General features: G+C 46.4%; 1 protein-coding gene and 1 pseudogene across 48 annotated transcripts in view; both read right to left on the reverse strand.

Annotated features, from left to right (window-relative positions):
* CLIP1 (CAP-Gly domain containing linker protein 1) overlaps positions 1-9815 on the reverse strand; it is a 139788-nt gene extending 129973 nt beyond the window's left edge. For 23 of the 47 annotated variants that reach the window (XM_078337527.1, XM_035257959.3, XM_054239023.2 and 20 more), the window contains exons 1-2: positions 9724-9815; positions 8960-9073 (exon numbers count right to left, since the gene is read on the reverse strand). The gene's annotated coding sequence lies outside the window, so the exon portion shown is untranslated. Of the gene's footprint in view, positions 1-8688; positions 9074-9723 lie in introns of all 47 variants that reach the window. The other 24 variants (XM_035257960.3, XM_054239022.2, XM_035257953.3 and 21 more) reach the window with 3 other exon arrangements.
* Positions 9816-16561: 6746 nt separating this feature from the next.
* LOC100404561 (cystatin-B pseudogene) lies at positions 16562-17152 on the reverse strand (annotated as a pseudogene). The gene has a single exon (XR_013522180.1). The product of XR_013522180.1 is annotated as a cystatin-B pseudogene (transcript).
* Positions 17153-21135: the final 3983 nt, after the last annotated feature.

The following is a 21135-nucleotide window of genomic DNA, read 5'->3' on the forward strand; positions in this document are numbered from 1 at the left end:
AATGACTGAGGCCAGGTGCTGTGCCTCACCCCTTTAATCCCAGCACTTTGGGAGGCTGAGGTAGGCAGATCTCATGAGCTCAGGAGTTTGAAACCAGCCTGGCCAACATTGCAAAACCCTATCTCTACTAAAAATACAAAAATTAGTCGGTCATGATGGCATGTGCCTGTAATCCCAGCTACTCAAGAGGCTGAGGCAGGAGAATCATTTGAACCCAGGAAGCAGAGGTTGCAGTGAGCTGCGATCAAACCACTGCACTCCAGCCTGGGAGACAGAGTGAAATTCCATCTCAAAAAAAAAAAAAAAAGACTGAAAGGACATACTCTAAAATATTGAAGGGATTCCTCTGGGCAGTAGCATCATTAATAATATTCTTTTTTCTGTGTTTTTGTATATATGCAAATGTTATAATTTATGCAATGAACCCACATATTTTAAGAGGAGAACATTATGTTACTAAAATGTAATGAGCACCTTAAAACTAATATATAAAGAAAAAAATAAACATAACACCCTCAAAAAAACTTCACTGGAAAACATTTTTTTCTAAAATCTAAACCTGATTCTAATACTAGATTCTCTAGATGACAACCTAAGCATGCTATATATACCTTTCAAACAAACTAGTAATACGGTTTCATGTAATAAAGATACACACTTTTCAGAAACCCAGGCATTAAGTTTTCTTTCACTTATACTATAGAAAAATCACCCTGCTTATAAAGTTTATTTATTCTATAGCCTTGAAAGGAAAAGTCTAAATAGCTTCCTTCCTACTTTAAAGATTAGAACATAATGTCTCTAATAAGAAGTCATGGCCCGGGGCCGTGGCTCATGCCTGTAATCCCAGCACTTTGAGAGGCCGAGGCAAGCAGATCACAAGGTCAGGAATTCAAGACCAGCCTCACCAACATGGTAAAACCTCGTCTCTACTAAAAATACAACAACAAAAAAAATTGGCTGGACAGGGTGGTGCCATGTCTGTAATTCCAGCTATTTGGGAGGCTGAGGCAGGAGAATTGCTTGAACCTAGGAGGCGGAAGTTGCAGTGAGCCGGGATCATGCCACTGTACTCCAGCCTGGACAACAGAGCAAGACTCAAAAGAAAAAAAAAAAAGTCACTATATGGGGTAAATCAGCCAGAAGAGGAGACAAGAGGGCAAAAGGCTTGATTAAAAGATTCTCAGGAAAACATCTCTAGTGACTCTTATCTTTCCTAAGAAGGCGGGAAATATGCCAAATATTTCACTGCAATACTTGACTAAAAAAAGAGATTTTTGGAATCAGGGGGAAAAAAGACTCAATTATATGCCTTCTCTTTATATATCAAACCCAAATTTTGGATGATTTGCACATCCTGAACATCTGGATCTTCTGGCCCTTGACTTCAGAGAAGATATTCTATAAATCAAGGACTCGGCAATTTTAAGTGTTAAAAAGGGTCAGAGTTAAACTGGGATCTATCCAAGCCATACTTAGATATAAGTAAGCAAAGGAGCGAACAAACACCAATCTACTTAATTCAAGGCGGAAGTATTTTAGAGCTTGTGCTTATAGGAAACATTAGGGCAGCAAAATGTCTGCCTGTAGTCTTATTAGCATTCCTGCAAAGAGGCAGATGAGAATACATTTCCCCAGGGTAAGAGATACCAAGGAGGGTTCCCAGTAGGGACTCTGTAATATGCCTACTTCCTCTTTTCAAAGATTTTGAAAAGCATATTTTTAAGATTTTGTTGCTGAACCACAATAAATAGACAATTATAAAGTAGACCCACCCATTGAGTTAGTGCTAGTGGAATCTGTCCTTCTGGAAGTACCAGATGGAGATTTTAAAAAAAAAAAAAAAAGCTCTTTACTAATTGTGGCCAAGATTCCTTGGTACTTGGTGCCAGGGCCAGAATATTACCCCAGATGTCCTAGCCAAATTCAAGGTTGGCTAATTAATTATAGTCGCTAACCTACAAACAACAACAAAAAAGGCCTCCCTCTCTCTGTTCCCTTCATTGAAATCTGAAGAGGTCACTCCTCCTTGAAATTCTTTTTATTTTTTAATTTTGATTGAATTGTACAAACTTTAATATGTGAACTTTGTTTTTTGTTCTTTTTTGAGGCAGGATCTCACTCTGTTGCCCAGCTTGAAGTGCAATAGTGTGAACACAGTTCACCGCAGCCTCCTGGGTTCAAGAGATCCTCCTGCCTCAGTCTCCCAAGTAGGCGGGACTACAGTCATGTACCAGCACACCCAGCTAATTTTTTAAAGTTTTTGTAGAGAAGGGGGTCTCACTGTGTTGCCAAGGCTGTTTCCCGGACTCCAATGATCCTCCTGCCTTAGCCTCCCAAAGTGCTAGGATATTGACATGAGCCACTGCGCCTGGCCAAAATTCCTGTATAGTACCATCCGTCATTATGGTTTCCCTTAAGAGTGCATTGTAACTCAAATGCCAACTTAAAAGTATACAAATTATTTGAATTCCGCCTATGTAGGAAACACACCATGTATATTAAAAGTACTCAAAAACTGTCTGGGCATTGTGACACACGCCTATAATGCCAGCTACTCAGGAGGCTGTTTGAACCCAGGAGGCAGAGGCTATAGTGAGTGAAGATCACGCCACTGCACGCCAGCCGGGGTGACAGAGCGAGATTCTGTCTCAAAAACATAATAATAAAGAATTTAAAAATATATATATAAGACGCTGTTAATAGTTTAAAGTTTCCCTAAACAGCTATCTAAAAATTCATATCTAGGCAAATACTAACAACTGACACTGCTTTCCAATTAAGATTGAAAAGACTTATCTAAAGTTTTCTATTAAACATAAATTTTGGCTAGGCACAGTGGCTCACGCCTATAATTCCAGCACTTTGGGAGGCTGAGGCGGGCAGATCACCTGAGGTCAGGAGTTCGAAACCAGCCTGGACAACATGGTGAAACCCCATCTCTACCAAAAATACAAAAATCAGCTGGGCGTGTACAGGTGGCTAGTGCCTGTAATCCCAGCTACTCAGAAGGCTGAGGCAGGAGAATTGCTTGAACCCGGGAGGCAGAGGTTGTAGTGAGCCAGGATCAAGCTACTGCACTCCAGCTTGGGTGACAGCAGGAGACCTGTCTCAAAAAAAAAAATAATAACAACAACAAAAAAAACATAGATTTTGAACCATAAAACTTTTAAGACTAAAAAGGATGTCTTTGCTCTAAGGTGTGCAATTCCAGGAAAAAGCAGCTATATATGCAAATATCAATTTACAAGGCCTCCCAAAGGTAAGCAAAGATCCTGAATAGATGCACACAAATAGGAAAGCATACGTTCAATAGCACATCTGAATATCAAGTACTGGGCTGGCCTTTGTGTCATTGCCAAAGTATTCGGTGCATTACTGAAAATAACCTAAACTGGGCCAGGCACAGTGGCTTACGCCTGTAATCCCAGCACTTTGGGAGGCTGAGGCAGGCGGATCACCTGAGGTTGTGAGTTTGAGACCAGCCTGATCAACATGGAGAAATCCCATCTCTATTAAAAATAAAAAATTAGCCGGGTGTGGTGGCACATGCCTGTAATCCCTTCTACTTGGGAGGCTGAGGCAGGAGAATCGCTTGATCCCAGGAGATGGAGGTTGTAGTGAGCTGAGATTGCACCATTGCACTCCAGCCTGGGGCATCAAGAGGGAAACTCCATCTCAAAAAATAATTATAACAATAACATGGGCCCAGGTGTGGTGGATCACACCTGTAATCCCAACACTCTGGGAGGGCAAGGTGGGAAGATCGCTTGAGACCAAGAGTTCCCAAAAAATTCTGCTGAGCATGGTGGTGCCCACCTGTGGTCCTAGCTACTCAGGAGGCTGAGGCAGGAGGCTGGTTTGAGCCCAGGAGTCTGAGGCTACAGGGAGTTATAATTGTACCACTGCACACCAGCCTGGTGACAGAGTAAGACCCTGTCTCTAAAAAATAAAAGCAATAAAAGGCTGGTCGCAGTGGCTCATGCCTGTAATCCCAGCACTTTGGGAGGTGAGGTGGGCAGATCACCAGAGGTCAGAAGTTTGAGACCATCCTGGCCAACATGGCGAAACCCTGTCTCTACTAAAAATACAAAAATTAGCTGGGCATGGTGGCATGCGCCTGTAATCCCAGCTACTCAGGAGTCTGAGGCAGGAGAATCGCTTGAAGCTGGGAGGCAGAGGTTGCAGTAAGCCAGGATCGAGCCACTGCACTCCAGCCTGAGTGACAGAGTGAGACTCTGTCTCAATTAAATAGAAAACATAAATAAATAAAAGTTAAAAATGCTGGGGCGGTGGCTCACACCTGTAATCCTAGCACTTTGGGAGGCTGAGGCAAGCGGATCATGAGGTCAAGAGATCAAGACCATCCTGGCCAACATGGTGAAACCCTGTCTCTACTAAAAATACAAAAATTAGTTGGTTGTGGTGGTGCATGCCTGTAATCCCAGCTACTCAGGAGGCAGAGGCAGGAGAATCACTTTTGTTGTTGTTGTTGTTGTGTATTTTTAGTAGAGACGGGGTTTCACCATGTTGACCAGGATGGTCTCGCTCTCTTGACCTCGTGATCCACCCGCCTCAGCCTCCCAAAGTGCTGGGATTACAGGCGTGAGCCACCGCGCCCAGCCCTGTTGTTTTTTTTTTTTTTAATTGAAAATAAAATTGCACTTTTTAGGTATAAGGAGAATCACTTGAACCAGGGAGTCGGAAGTTTCAGTGAGCTGAGATCATGCCACTGTACTCCAACCTGGGGACAAAGCAAGACTCCATCTCAAAAAAAAAAAAAAAAGCATAAAATTATTCCATATTTTTTCATATTTCAACAAATACATATTTTAAGGACTCCAGCCTAGAAAGTCTTAAACGTCCTGCCTCCTCCTTCCTTTTTCCTAGGATGTTTTTCTCTCTGGGCTCTACATTCCCTCACTTCCTTTAAGTCTCACCTCCTCAGCTAGGTCTCCTCTTGCTGCCCTATGTAAAATTTCCATTATTCTAACTCTTAGCCACAGTACTTCATACTTTCCCTTCTCTGATTTTTTTTTTTTTTTTTTCAAGACAGGCTCACTCTGTCACCCAGGCTGGAGTGCAGTGGCACAATCTCGGCTCACTGCAACCTCTGCCTCCATGGTTCAAGCCATTCTCCTGCCTCAGCCTCCTGAGTAGCCTTCTCTGATTTTTGTTGTTGTTATTGCCGTGTATCACCTAATCTAAAATAAATTTAATTTCCGTTTCTTGTCTGCCCTCCCTACTTGAAGGGAAGTCCAAGAGAATAGGAATTTGTCTTTTATTCACTGTTGTATCACCAGCATCTAGAATGGTACCTGGCACGCAGTACATGCTCAATAAATATTTGTTGCATGAATACCAAATGAGACGTAGTTACAGCCCACAGATAGGTACATCATAGCCCTACAGCTGCCTTTAGAGAAGCTGTAACACTTCAAAAATACTGCAACAAAGGACTACAGACTTGTCATAATAAACACTGTCTACTCTTCAAATCAAAGAAAAACACGCTTGACCTTCCACCTCATTTGTACAAGGAAGAGGAAAGAAGTTGATTATTTGGATAGCGGGGCTGGACTTGGTGGCTCATGCCAGTTATCCCAGCACTTTGGGAGGCCAAGTTAGGAGGATTGTTTGAGCCTAGGAGTTTGAGACAAGCCAGAGAAACATAGCAAGACCTCATCTCTACAGGAAAAAAAAAAAAAATTTGTTTAGCCAGGCATAGTGGCTTACGCCTATAATCCCAGCACTTGGGGAGGCAGAGATGGATGGATCACCTGAGGTCAGGAGTTCGAGATCAACCTAACTAACATGGTGAAACCTCGTCTCTACTAAAGATACAAAAATTAGCTGGGCATAGTGGCAGTCACCTGTAATCCCAACTACTCGGGAGGCCGAGGCAGGAAAATCACTTGAACCTGGGAGGCAGAGGTTGCGGTGAGCCAAGATTGCGCCATTGCACTCCAGCCTGGGCAACAGAGTGAGACTCCTTCTCAAAAAACATATATATATATACACATATATATGTATACATATACAAATATATGTATATATGTACACATGTATGTATACATATATATGGGTATATATGTGTATATATAAAAATATATACACACACATATATACATATATTTATATATATTTTAAATTAGCCAGTCATGATAGCACACACCTGTAGTCCTAGCTACTCAGGAGGCTGAAGTGGGAGGACTGCTTGAGCCCAGGAGTTCGAGGCTAAAGTGAACTATGATTGTGCCACTGCAATCCAACCTGGGTGACAAAGTGAGACCCTGTCTCTTAAAAATAAAGTACTGTCAAGGAGAACTACAAGCTTGCCATGACTAATAAACACTGTCTTTGTCTACTCTTCATATCAGAGAAAAACACATTTGACCTCTCACTTAGAGGAGAAAGAAGTTGATTATTTGGATAGTGGGAAGTCATACAAAGCCAAAGTCTCAATTTAATTAACACTATACAAACAAAATTCTCCTGTAATGTTAACAAATATTGAACCCTCTTCCTGTGACTTTACTACACTACCTTCTGTTTTTCCCTTTGGCTTTGACTTCTATAAAGTCAATCGTAAAATTTGTGAACCTTATATTTTCAATTAACTAAGAAATGACCAGGCGCACTGGCTCATACCTATAAATTTCCAACACTTTGGGAGGCCAAGGCAGGTGGATCACTTGAGGTCAAGAGTTCGAGACCAGCCTGGCCAACATGGCAAAACCCCAGCTCTACTAAAAATACAAACATTAGCCAGGCGTGGTGGCAGATGCCTGTTGTCCCAGCTACTTAGGATGCTGAGGTGGGAAAATCACTTGAACCCAGGAGGCGGAGGTTGCCGTTAGCCAAAATTGCACCACTGCACCCCAGCCTGGGCAACAGAGTGAGACTCTGTCTCAAAAAAAAAGAATAAAAAATAATAAAAAAAATTTTTTACATGAAAGAAAAACGAAAATCTTAATTTAAAAAAATATAAGAAATAAACATTTACAAAGTACAGGAAACTCCACAGAATTCTGCAAGAGTCCATAACGTGAAGACCCTGGCCTTGATATATCTATTCAAGGTAGACCACAAATCTACTTGTAAGTAATAATGAAGAACACCAGTTGACCAGTGTGTGACATAAGACAATCAATTCATCTCTTACACGCAGCAGACAGCACTTAAAAAGCAAGAGTCAAACATGACCGAGTTAGTTCACACTTGTTATGAGTCACATGGGATGTGACAAAGTGAATGTCAGCCACTAGGTAAAAAAAAAAAAATTTTTAAGATAAGGACACCAGGCCCGCGCAATGGCTCACACCTATAATCCCAGCAGTTTAAGAGGCTGAGGCAGGTGGATCACCTGAGGTCAGGAGTTCAAGACTAGCCTGGCCAACATAATGAAACCCTGTCTCTAATAAAAAAGTGCAAAAAATTAGTCGTACATGGTGGCAGCCACCTGTAATCCCAGCTACTCGGGAGGCTGAGGCAGGATGATAGCTTGAACCCAGGAGGCAGAGGTTGCAGTGACCCAAGATTGCACCACTGCACTCCAGCCTAGGCAACAAGAGTGAAACTCTGTGTCCAAAAAAAAAAAAAAAAAGATAAGGATGTCAGATTCTAAACTCCTCAATAGGACAGAAACCAGATTAGTTTATGTCATGCTCAAGTGCAAGCTGGAGTTCAAACAATGATTTAAAAAGTAGGAAAGGGGAAAATCTTGATCTTCAGGTAAAATACCTACCCAGGGTCCCACACAGTTTTGGTTTTAACTCTTTGAACTAGATCTTGTGTGAAGATGTACTTAACTGCTTTCTCTGAACCTTAAAAATTGGGCACAAGCAATCACCAATTTCAACTTTGCTTTCATAAAGACCAGCCTCGGGGACAGGCGCAGTGGTTCACACCTGTAATCCCAGCACTTTGGGAAGCCAAGGCGGGTGGATCACTTGGGCCCAGGAGTTCGAGACCAGCCTGGGCAACATGGTGAAACCCCATCTCTACTACAAATACAAAAATTAGCCGGGCATGGTGGCAGGCACCTGTAATCCCAGTTACTCAGGAGGTTGAGGCATGAGAATAGCTTGAACTCAGGAAGCAGAGGTTGCAGTGAGCTGAGATCTCACTGTACTCCAGCCTCAGCGACATAAATAAACAAACAAACCAGCCTTGCTTTGTGCCACAGATTTCCTAATCAAATAACTAAGCACCTTAAGTCAGAATACCTGAGCTCACATGCTGGTGAAAGGTATTCTGACTTCAGGTACTTAATTATTCGATTAGTATAGGGTCATAAGCTGTATGATCCTTGTCAAGTTACTTGACCTTTCTTTCTACGACCTCCTGTCAAATGCACATAATTACAGCAACCTCACTGGGTTGGGTTAAATGAAATAAAGCAAATAAAAGACTTGCCCAGAGCCTGGCCACGAGATGCCTTCAATACATGTTCACTGTTATAATTTACAGAGAAAAAAAAGGCCCCAAGGCTGAGAAGTGACATGCCTGGGAATTCCTGCCAAAGGTTATCATTAAATCCAAAAGTCAAACAAACACATTCCTGACTCTGAGCCACTCTCCTGATTCGTGGATACCATCGGTAACAGTAGTGATACAAATCAAATAATAAGAACAGCCAGAATCATAACCCTAATGACAGCAGCGGCGACAACACTTAATACTTACAGAGCTGCTAGGGGCCACTGTCCTCAGAGAGGAAGGCCAGGCTGCTGAATCACAAACACACAATTACAGAATCTTCTCCGCCCTCTTTTTAAAAAAACAGTTCACTGGCGCCCAAGTTTTGCTAAAAACAGGTATCTAAACCGATGACGGACAAAGTGTAATTTCTCCATACCAAAGAGGTGGGGCGGTGCAGGGAGGAGGGGGTGGCGCTCGGCTCCTGCCAGATGGAAAAGCCACATGAAGTGGAGAAACAGCCGGATTCAGGACTCACCCCCGAATCCAAATCCGATGCTTGAAAGCCAGGACCTTCCAATTCGGGCAATCGCTAGGCTCTGCGTGTAAAACCGCCTCAGAACAAGTGTCATCCGCCTTCAACGCCAATCCCCTGCCGCGGTAGAAGGTTCGGGTTACCGGGCAGCGGCGTGATTTCGGAAACCCGAGAGCGAGCTGGCCACCTCCAGCCTCCCCCGGTCTCCGAGAATCACAGCCCCACTCGGGAGGGAAACAAAAGCCGGGGCAGCAGGGGAAGCCGGGCCAGGGTGCCCTCCACGCCGGCTGGCGGGCGCCGGGCGCCCAGGGCCTGAGGAATGCGCTCAGGTGACAGGCGCGGCGCCCAGGGCAACAGGTCCCGCCCGGCCTCCGCCTCCCGGGGGTCCTGCCGACCCCACACCCGCCCCGCGGCCCAGGGGAGGGAGCAGGACGCGAGGGAGGGAGCGGCGCCTGGGGCGGCGCAGGGGCAAGGAGTCCAAGCTCCATCTTGAGGCGGGCGGAGGAAGGGAAGGCCCGGCTCGGCGCTGACAGGGCCGCCACTCTTCCAGCTCCAGAGGGACCCCCGGCCTCCGGTGCCGGCCACCCGAGACTCCCGCGCTCCCCTCCCGGGTGGCCCCGGCGCCCAAGGCTCAGCCCCGCTCCCGGACGCAGGGCCTCGACCCCCGACCCGACCCCGGGCGGGCCCCGCGCGCGGGCCGGGAGGAGGGCAGGGCAGGGCAGGAGGGGGCCGGGAAGGGGAGAGGGCCCGCGCCGCGCTCCTCTCACCGCCTCTGACGCCGCCGGTCGCCGCCACCTGCCCCACTGCAGCAGCAGCAGCCGCCGCGGCCGCCGCCTCCCGCCTGCCGGCTCGTCAGCTCGGGGCGGGGGAGAGCGTGACGCGCCGCCGCCGCCGCGGGGCCGGGCGGGCGCGCGCCGCCAGGAGAAGACGCCGCGCGACTCCTCCCCGCGATCCGCCGCCGCGCCCGCCCGGCGGGCCCGGCCCCCGAGCCCGCACCGGCCTTGCAGCCCGCGCCCTGCACCGCGTCGCCCCCCGCCTCTTTGTCTGCGCCCACCGCGGCCCGGGGAGGCGACCCCGGCCCCCACGCGCCAGCCGCTCCGCCCTCGGACCCTCCCAAGCCCCGGCACGGGAAGCAAGGTGCGAGGGAAAACCCAGAGGCCTGCTTGGAGGGGTTTCTCGTCATTTCTTCTGCTAAGTGTTCCCATAATTGGCAAGTCACACCCAAGAGCCGCATTCAGCCTCGACCTCAGCCTGCTCTTTGGGGCTGATTCATTTTGTTTGCCCTCCCCTTCCCGCCAGACCAGGGTGAGAAATCCTTTGAACCGGCTGCGAGGAGCTTCCGACTGCAGGTTAAGGTTGGGATTGGGAAGGATCATCTTTGCCCTCGCCTCCCTCCAGGGAAAGACCCTGGATGAGGCATCCCTGGAAAAAATGCTGAAAGGAGCTCCCTACAGTAGGTTTAGCTCGGGAAGAACCATCTCTGCTCCCCACTTCCCTTCGGGAAAGACCGCGGGTTAAAAATCCTTTGAAACAAGCCAAGGGTTTGCCCCGTTCGTTTGAGAAAAGCCTCTTTTATTCGCCCTGGCTGCTTGGACGGAAGCCCTGGTTAGTGTCCCATCCTCCCACCCCCTGGGATCGCCTTTAAAAGCTTTTGAAAGGGGCAGGAGAGAAGGCTGCAACAGCCTGCTCGGGGCTGGGGTAGCAGAGGGCGGCCAGCATTTCACTCCCATGGACCATGGCAACCCCAGAAGCTTTGCAGCCCCAGGGAGGAATTTGCAGCTGTCGGAGAAGCCCAGGATTTTGCGGTGGATAAGGGGGTAGGGGCTTCCTCCTCCTTGCCAGTAGAAGAGAATAATTGGCGGGTGACCCCTCTAGCTGACCTTTATTCAAAGCACGGTGCTGCCTGGACCAGCAGGGGGAGGGAACTGCAGTGGAAATGCACGAAGTTCTGAACAAAGTCAATTTGTCTCCCGGCCCCTCCTCTCCATTCATGTCTGAAATCCCCCAAAATGCTGCTACCTAATTCAACATCGCCCTAATTTACAGGCTGCAAGGTCAGGTGGTGGTGGCAGTCCTGAAATCCCATATCCATATTCCTAATCTGAAAGGCAATCCTCACCCCCGATCTAAACAGTAGCAAACTGTGGACTCATAGATGCCATAGAATGAGGCACAGACAGGAACACTTATGGGCTTATCTTTTCTCATCTACCCATTCTGCTGAGCCTGTCTTTATTAAAAATATTGTTTTGGGCCGGGCGTGGTGGCTGACGCCTGTAATCCCAGCACGCTGATAGGCCCAGATGGGTGGATTACCTGCAGTCAGGAGTTCAAGACCAGCCTGGCCAACATGGTGAAACCCTGTCTCTAACAAAAAATACAAAAATTAAGTGGGTGTGGTGGTATGTGCCTGTAGTCCCAGCTACTCGGGAGGCTGAGGCACGAGAATTGCTTGAACCTAGGAGGTGGAGGTTGTAGTGACCCGGAGTGCAAGCCTCTGTACTCCAGCCTGAGCGATGGAGGGAGACTCTGTCTCAAAAAAAAATTATATAATTTTGTTCATCATGGAGTCTCAGCATTAATTTTGATTTTAAAAATATATATTAAATGGCTGGGCACAGTGGTTCACGCCTGTAATTCCAGCACTTTGGGAGGCCAAGGTAGGTGGATCATGAGGTCAGGAGTTCGATACCAGCCTGACCAACATGGTGAAACCACGTCTCTACTAAAAATACAAAAATTAGCTGGGCGTGGTAGTGAGTGCCTGTAATTCCAGCTACTCAGGAGACTGAAGCAGGAGAATCCCTTGAACACAAGAGGTGGAGGTTGCAGTGAGCCAAGATTGTGCCACTGCATTCCAGCCTGGGCAACAAAGTGAGACTCTATCTAAAAAAAAAAAATCATATCCCCTTATTATTTACCTTCACTGCCTCCTTCAATTGTGTAAGCAAGGCCTAGTCTCAGCCCTACTACCAGGCATTGGACTGGGTTCAGACCCTGGGTGGCTGGCCACTGTTGGGACTGAAATGTCCTCCTTCAAAGTAAATATTCACATTGTGTTTCTGGAACTAGCCACTGTGCTTTCTTACATGCCTGTTTTCTGTAAATATGAGCACAGCTCAATTGACGAGACACTGGGAGGTGGAAGGGATGTTGCAGAAGTAGAAAGCAAAATAAGAGCACTCACATCTTCATTTTACAAAGTGGGGGTGGGGTGGGTCAATGCCTCGGGTGTTTTGTTTTTCCCAAAAAAATAAAGGTTTAACGACATCATTTTTTTTCTCTTTTTTTTTTTTTTTTTTTTTAGAGATGGGGTTTCACCATGTTGGTCAGGCTGATCTTGAACTCCTGACCTCATGATCTGCCCACCTCAGCCTCCCAAGGCGCTAGGATTACAGGCTTGAGCCACCTCACCTGGCCTTTCTTTAGTTTTTTTTGTTTTTGGGTTTTTTTTTAAATGATATCATTAATGTAACTAATAGGGATAACTAAAAATAGTGGCAGGATCATGTGGAGAGGATAGGTAGTCGTGCTTAGTCATAAGAGAAAGTAGATAATGCCTACAGTTGATAAATAACACAAGTATATGTTTATGTGTTTTTGTTTTCTTGTTGTTGTTGTTTTGAGACAGAGTTTCGCTCTTGTTACCCAGGCTGGAGTGCAATGGCGCGATCTCGGCTCACCGCAACCTCCGCCTCCTGGATTCAGGCAATTCTCCTGCCTCAGCCTCCCGAGTAGCTGGGATTACAGGCACCTGCCACCATGCCCAGCTAATTTTTTGTATCTTTAGTAGAGACAGGGTTTCACCATTTCGACCAGGATGGTCTCGATCTCTTGACCTCATGATCCACCCGCCTCGGCCTCCCAAAGTGCTGGGATTACAGGCGTCAGCCACCTTGCCCAGCCTTGTTTTTGTTTTATTAAGACAGGGTCTCACTCTTGTCGCCCAGGCTGGAGCACAGTGGTGCAATCATGACTCACTGCAGCCTCAACTTCCCGGGATCAGGTTATCCTCCCACCTCAGCCTCCTAAGTAGCTGGGACTACAGGCATGCACAGCCATGCACAGCCACGCCCAGCTAATTTTTTGTATTTTTAGTAGAGATGGAGTTTTGCCATGTTGCCCAGGCTGGTCTCAAACTCCTGGGCTCAGGCAACCTGTCCCCCTCGGCCTCCCAAAGTGTTGGGATTACAGGCATGAGCCACCACGCCTAGCCCACAAGTATATTTTTAGAGAAATGGAAGTTAACACCAGAAGAACTAAAAGCAAAAACTTAGTAGTCTCTACTAACTAAGGTTAAGAACAGGGTTAAGACTAAGGAAGAGTGGAGTAGAAGAACTGAGAACTGTTGCTTTAAATAAATAAATAAATAAAATAAAAGCAATAGTTCTTTTATAGAAAATAATAGCAGGGTCTTGCTCTGTTGCCCAGGCTAGAGTACATCGGTGCAATCATGTTTCACTACAACCCAGAACTCCTGGGCTTGAGTGATCCTCTCGCTTCAGCCTCCAGACTGGCTGGTACTACCATGCCCAGCTACTTTTTTTTAATTTTTAGTAGAGCCAGAGTCTCTCTATGTTGCCAAAGATGGTCTCAAAATCCTGGGCTCAAGCAGTCCTCCCATCTCAGCCTCCCAAAGTGCTAGGATTACCAGCATGAGCCACCATGACCAGACTGCTTTTAATTATAAAGCTGAATGTATTTTATTTTTAAAAACCATGTGCAAGGTCAGGAGCAGTGGCTCACACCTGTAATCCCAGCAATTTGAGAAGCCAAGGTGGGAGGATTGCTTGAGCCCTGGAGTTGGAGACCCACCTGGGCAACATAGCAAGACCCCATCTCTACCAAAAAATATATAAAAAATTGGCCAGGTTTGGTGGCTCACGACTGTAATCCCAGCACTTTGGGAGGCTGAGGTGGGCGGATCACCTAAGGTCAGGAGTTTGAGGCCAGTCTTGCCAACATGGCAAAACCCCATCTCTACTAAAAATACAAAAATTAGCCAGGCTTGGTGGCGGGCACCTGTAATCCCAGCTACTCAGGAGACTGAGGCAGGAGAATCACTTGAACCCAGGAGACGGAGGTTGCAGTGAGCCAAGATGGTGCCACTGCACTCCAGCCTGGGCAACACAGCAAGACTCCATCTCAAAAACATAAATAAGTCTGGGCATGGTGGCTCATGCCTGTAATCCTAGCACTTTGGGAGGCTGAGGTGGGTGGATTACTTGAGGTCAGGAGTTCGAGACCAGCCTGTCCATCATGGTGAAACCCCATCTTAAAAAAAAAAACAAAAAAACATAAATAAATAAATAAGCAAGCAAGCTGGGTGTGGTGGTATGTACGTATAGTCCCAGCTACTCAGGAGGCAGGCAGAGGTGGGAGGATGGCTTGAGCCCAGGAAGTTGAGGTTGCAGTGAGCCATGATCTCACCACTGCCCTCCATCCAGCCTGGGTGACAGAGCAAAGCCCTGTGTCAAACACAAAAAAACATTACTTTGATTTCTTTGTTGCTGTTGTTAAATATGGAGATGAGGTCTCACTATGTTGCTCAGTCTGGTCTCAAACTCCTAGGCTCAAAGGATCCATCCGCCTCAGCCTCCCAAAGTGTTGGGATCACGTGCGGGAGCCACTGCACCCAGCATTTTTTTTTTTTTTTTTTTTTTGAGAGGGAGTCGTCTGTCACTGAGGCTGGAATGCAATGGTACAATCTCTGCTCACCGCAACCTCTGCCTCCTGGGTTCAAGTGATTCTCCTGCCTCAACCTCCTGAGTAGCTGGGACTACAGTCATGAGCCACCACACCCAGCTGTTTTGTATTTTCAGTAGAGACACTGCCTCTAGACAGTGTTTTGCCATGTTGGCCAAGCTTGTGTTGACCTCCTAACCTCAAGTGATCCACCCGCCTTGGCCTCCCAAAGTGGTGGGATTACAGGCGTGAGCCACTTCCCCAGGTTCTATTAAAACAAAAAGAAAAAGAAGAAGGTATTAAGGTCCTCAACCAAAGTGAGTAGAGATTATTCTCTGCAAAATGATGGGTGTTGGTGGTTTTTTTCTCCACAGCTCTTTAGCATTGATTCTGTGACAGGTTTCAGCAGTACAACAGGTTTGTTTTGTTTTATTATCCGTCTCCTTCCATCCCTACAGGAATGTGAATTCCGAGAGAGCAGAGGTTGTTGACTCTTCTTGCTGTATCTGCATCCCTTGAATAATATAAGGTCCATAGTAGATTTGTTTTTAAAAGGATGGGGTGTAATACTCCTATATACTAAATAACTAAAGAATTAGGCTGGGCGCGGTGGCTCAAGCCTGTAATCCCAGCACTTTGGGAGGCCGAGGCGGGTGGATCACGAGGTCAAGAGATCGAGACCATCCTGGTCAACATGGTGAAACCCCGTCTCTACTAAAAATACAAAAAATTAGCTGGACATGGTGGCGCGTACCTGTAATCCCAGCTACTCAGGAGGCTGAGGCAGGAGAATTGCATGAACCCAGGAGGCGGAGGTTGCGGTGAGCCGAGATCGCGCCATTGCACTCCAGCCTGGGTAACAAGAGCGAAACTCCGTCTCAAAAAAAACAAAAAAGAATTAGTTATTTTCTGGCCGGGTGCGGTGGCTCACGCCTGTAATCCCAGCACTTTGGGAGGCCAAGGCAGGCGGATCACCTGAGGTTCGGAGTTCGAGACCAGCCTGGCCAATATGGTGAAACCCCATCGCTACTAAAAACACAAAAATTAGCCTGGCATGGTGGCGCATGCCTGTAATCCCAGCTACTCGGGAGGCTGAGGCAGGAGAATCGCTTGAACCTGGGAGGTGAAGGTTGCAGTGAGCCAAGATAACGCCACTGCATTCCAGCCTAAGTGGCAGAGCAAGACCCTGTCTAAAAAAAAACAAAACAGATAGATAGATAGGTTTCATAAATTGCTGTAAAGATGAAAAAGGAGACAAAAGCTGTTAAGCACACTTTTTTTTTTTTTTTTTTTTGAGATGGAGTCTTGCTCTGTTGCCCAGGCTGGAATGCAGTGGCGTTATCTTGGCTCACTGCAACCTTCACCTCCCAGGTTCAAGCGATTCTCCTGCCTCAGCCTCCTGAGTAGCTGAGATTACAGGCATGCGCCACCATGCCAGGCTAATTTTTGTATTTTTAGTAGAGATAGGGTTTCACCATGTTGGTCAGGATGATCTCGAACTCCTGACCTTGTGCTCCGCCCACCTCGGCCTCCCAAAGTGCTGGAATGACAGGCGTGAGCCACCGCACCTGGCCAATAAGCACACTTTTAAAATTAAAGATGTTTTGGCCAGGTGCGGTGGCTCACGCCTGTCATCCCAGCACCTTGGCGGGCCAAGATCACTTGAACCAGCAGTTCAAAACCAGCCTGGGCAACATATTGAGATCCGTCTCTGTTACTATACATTTTTAACAAAAAGAAAAAAAAAGCTAGGCGTGGTGACTCATGCCTGTAATCCCAGCACTTTGGGAGGTTGAGGTGGGTGGATCACCTGAGGTCAGGAGTTTGAGACCAGCCTGGTCATCATGGAGAAACCCTGTCTCTAAAAAAAGAAAAAGAAAAATGAAAGGTGTTGTTTTTCCTTTTTCTTTTTTTTTTTTTTAAGGATTTAAAAAATATATATTTTTTGAAAATATTTTGAAAGTAATTAAGATCCCTGATTGGAAGGGGGAAAAAATCAACACAATGAAATTTAGAAACAGAAATGCAAAAGCAGCTGCTGCATCCGGCCCCTTCCACCCGAGGGGCGCAGCCGGGAGATGAAGCTAATTTTATGATCCCAAGTACACGCTCTGGTCAACGCAGAATCACTTAATTACCAGCCTTCTGGTGGAAGAACCCTGTCCTAAGTCAGGGTCAGAAATAGAATAGCTCATCGTGCTTGGCTTTGTTGGTCTGGTATTTAGACAAGGTCAAGGGCTTGTTTTTGTGAAGGAGACTTTGGAATACTTGCAAGTGGACAAACTCCTCATCACCGACATGCACCTTGATGAAGTAGTTCCTCCCCGCAACCACCTGGCTCCTGAAGGACACAGCCTTAAACACGGGGAACTTCTTGTTTTCTTTTTCTTCAAGCTGGGACCTCACCTGGTCAGCGATGTTCTGGGTCTCGATGGTGGCTGGCTGCGAGGCGGAGGGCGCCCCGCACATCATCTTGGCGGCAACGGAGGGACTCGGCGAGGGGACTGGGCCTCCTTTTTCTAAGTTCCTGAACCATAGTAGATAGGTCACAATTACAATTTTTTTTTTTTCAAAAAAAATTTTTTTTTTAATAGAGACAGGGTTTCACCATGTTGATCAGGCTGGTCTCCAACTCGTGACCTCAGGGACTCCACCTGCCTCAGCCTCCCAAAGTGCTGGGATTACAGCCGTGAGCCTCTGCGCCTAGCCGCAATTACAAATTTAAATCTTTACTATACATGATGGTGACCACAGTTAGTAACAATATATAATTGAAAATTGGTGCCAGGTGCAGTGGCTCACGCATGTAATCCTAGCAGTTTGGGAGGCCGAGGTGGGTGGATCACCTGAGGCCAGGAGTTCAAGACCAGCCTGGCCATCATGGTGAAACCCCATCTTTTTTTACACACACACAAAAAAAAAAGGAAAGAAAGAAAAGAAAATTGGTAAGAGGGTAGATTTTAAGTGTTCTTGAGGAAGGAGACCCAGGCATCTGGGATCACCTCCTTGTTGACCTCCACAATGCATTTCAATAAAAGAAAAGGCTAGCCTACTGGCAGAGCCTCCTGAATCAATTTCCTCTAAGATAGCAGGCATGGCGTGGGGGAATCTCTCTGGAAGACATTGTTTTTACTTAAACAAGATCAAACCCCCACCCCACTCCTCCATCTGGAGACCAGAACCTTTTCACATGTAATTCCTAAAACTGTAAACCCAAGACCCTTTCATATGTGATTTATAAAGCTGTAAACCTAAGATCCTTTCACATGTAATATCTAGAGTGTAAGCCTATATAAAGGCAGAGCTTCTCTTTGTTAGGGGAGCTTGGCCGTTTGGACAAAACATGAAGCCTTGCTCCTGCTTTCTAGTTCGGTGTCTGAGAGGTCTGTTTCTCAAGGCTGCTCCTGCTTCATTCTCACCACACACAAAAAAATTAAGGGCCGGGCGCAGTGGTTCGCACCTGTAATCCCAGCACTTTGGAAGGCTAAGGGTGGGTGGATAACCTGAGTTCAGGAGTTCGAGACCAGCCTGACCAACATGGTGAAACCTCGTCTCTACTAAAAATACAAAAAATTAGCTGGGCCTGGTGGTGGGCACCTGTAATTCCAGCTACTTGGGAGGCTGAGGCAGGAGGATCACTTGAACCTGGGAGGCAGAGGTTGCAGTAAGCCGAGATTGTACCACTGTACTCTAGCCTGGGGGACACAGCAAGAGACTCTCAAAAAAAAAAAAAAACTATATGTATTACCTTACATACTTAATTTTTTTTTTTTTTTAAGACAATTTCTGTGTCGCCCAGGCTGGAGTGCAATGGGGCAATCCTTACTGCATCCTCTGCCTCCCAGGTTCAAGCCATTCTTCCGCCTCAGCCTCCTGAGTAGCTGGGATTCCGGGTGGCCATCACCACTAATTTTTCTACTTTTAGTAGAGATGGGGTTTTGCCATGTTGCTCAGGCTGGTCTCGAATTCCTGGCTTCAAGCAATCTGCCCGCCTTGGCCTCTCAAAGGACTGAGATTATAGTCATGAGCCACTGTGCCTGGTTTATTTTTAAATTACATCTACTTTGATTAATATTGCTTCAGGGCCAGGCGCGGTGGCTCAAGCCTGTAATCCCAGCACTTTGGGAGGCCAAGATGGGTGGATCACGAGGTCAACAGATCGAGACCATCCTGGTAAACATGGTTAAACCCCGCCTCTACTAAAAATACAAAAAATTAGCTGGGCATGGTGGTGCGTGCCTGTAATCCCAGCTACTCAGGAGGCTGAGGCGGGAGAATTGATTGAACCCAGGAGGCAGAGGTTGTGGTGAGCCGAGATTGCACCATTGCACTCCAGCCTGGGTAACAAGAGTGAAACTCCGTCTCAAAAAAAAAAATATTGCTTCAGAAATCAGAATCCAATTGATTAGTCCATTCAACAAAGATTTACTGAAATCCTGCTTAGTTCTGAGCAAGTACTGGGGCTATAGCAGTGAAGCTCAAGTCCCTGTCTTCAGACTATTGACTATTACTGCTCACTGGTTTACGATCAAGGTGGAATAATCACAGTTCCCTGATCTCCCCTGGTTTTATGTCGAAGGCGCCAGACCACAACCCTTGTCAACATTTGGAAATGTTAACATTTCCAAAACATTTCTAAAGGTAGGGAGCTAGTGCTGGTTCATTTCATAAAAAAGTGACTGAGCCAGAGGGAGACAGAGTCTTAAACTGCAAAGAAAGAAAGAAACAAACAAAAACCACAATTCATGATGATGTATTCATTGACTTATTTTGGACCAAAAATTAATTTTATCCCTGAATCCAATTAAGACTGCTGTATCCAGGCCGGGCAAGGTGGCTCATACCTGTAATCCCAGCACTTTGGGAGGCCGAGGCAGGCAGATCACAAGGTTAGGAGTTCAAGACCAGCCTGACCAACATGGTGAAATCTCGTCTCTATAAATAAAATATATATATATAAATTTAAAAGACTGCTGTATCCACTTTATACAGAAAAAAATGCTGATGGCAGTGGTTTTATAGAATGTTTTAAAAAGCAAAACTGGAAGAATGACAAGTAGCTGCTAAATATATATATTTGGATACAGAGTCCTGCTCTGTTGCCCAGGCTGGTGGTGCAATTACAGCTCACTTTAGGCTCAACTCCCAGCTCAAGGGATCCTCCTGCCTCAGCCTCTGAAGTAGGTAGGGCCACAGGCATGTGACACCACAACCAACTAATTTATTTATTTAGTTTTTTTAGAGGCAGAGTCTCACTGTGTTGCCCAGGCCAGTCTTCAACTCCTGGATTCAAGAGATCCACCCTCCTCACCTTCCTAAACTTTTGGAATTTCAGGCATGCATCACGCCCAGTGGCTATTAAATTTAAATTCATAAAGCCACTTCTCAAAGTGAACCGTCTTGTGGCAACAAAGACTGCATTGTACACATTCAGTTAACAAAGAACAATATCAATAGCGCACCACACACCAGGATGTAAACTGTGTTTAGGGCCTTCTAAATAGACTAGTACTTTGAGTGCCTGCAGTTTCAAGATGAGGGGGTTGAACAAGATCATTTATAAACTTCCAACCGAGAACGTCTTTAAGATTCTGTGACTTTTATCCACTAAAGCAAAACATTTGTGAAATTTGCGTTTGATGCAGCAGTTGTTATCTAATTCAACAAATATTTCTTGAGTACATGGAAAGTTGATTCTCTCTTCAGCAAAAATCTAACAGACTTGGCTGGGCACCGTGGCTCATGCCTGTAATCTTAGCACTTTGGGAGGCCGAAGCAGGTGGATCACCTGAGGACAGCAGTTCAAGACCAGCCTGGCCAACATGGTGAAACCCTGTCTCTACTAAAATAGAAAAATTAGCCAGGCATGATGGTGGGGGCCTGTAATCCTAGCTACTCAGGAAGCTGAGACAGGAGAATCACATGAACCCAGGAGACAGTGGTTGCAGTGAGCCAAGATCGCACCACTGCACTCCAGCCTGGGCAACTGAGCAAGACTCTTTCCCCCCAAAATAGAAAAATCGCTGGGCATGGTGACTCACACCTGTAATTGGCTCACACACTTTGGGAGGCCGAGGCAGGTGGATCTCCAGATGTCAAGAGTTCGAGAACAGCCTGACCAATATGGAGAAACCCCATCTCTACTAAAAATACAAAATTAGCTGGGCTTTGTGGCACATAACTGTAATCCCAGCTACTTGGGAGATGGAGGCAGAAGAATCGCTTGAACCTGGGAGGCAGAGGTTGCGGTGAGCCAAGATTGCACCATTGCACTTCAGCCCAAGCAACAACAGCGAAACTCCATCTCAAAAAAAAAAATCAAGCTGACCCAAATACATGTACACCCACGTTCCCAGCAGCAGTATTCACAGTAGGAAAAGGTGGAAACAACCCAAATGTCCAACGACTAATGAATGAATAAACAAATTGTGGTCTCTCCATGCAGTGGAATATTACTCAGCTGTTAACAAACAAGAAGGGGGCCAGGTGCAGTG

This window comes from Callithrix jacchus, chromosome 9 (assembly GCF_049354715.1).
Source record: "Callithrix jacchus isolate 240 chromosome 9, calJac240_pri, whole genome shotgun sequence".
Taxonomy (NCBI): Eukaryota; Metazoa; Chordata; class Mammalia; order Primates; family Cebidae; genus Callithrix; species Callithrix jacchus.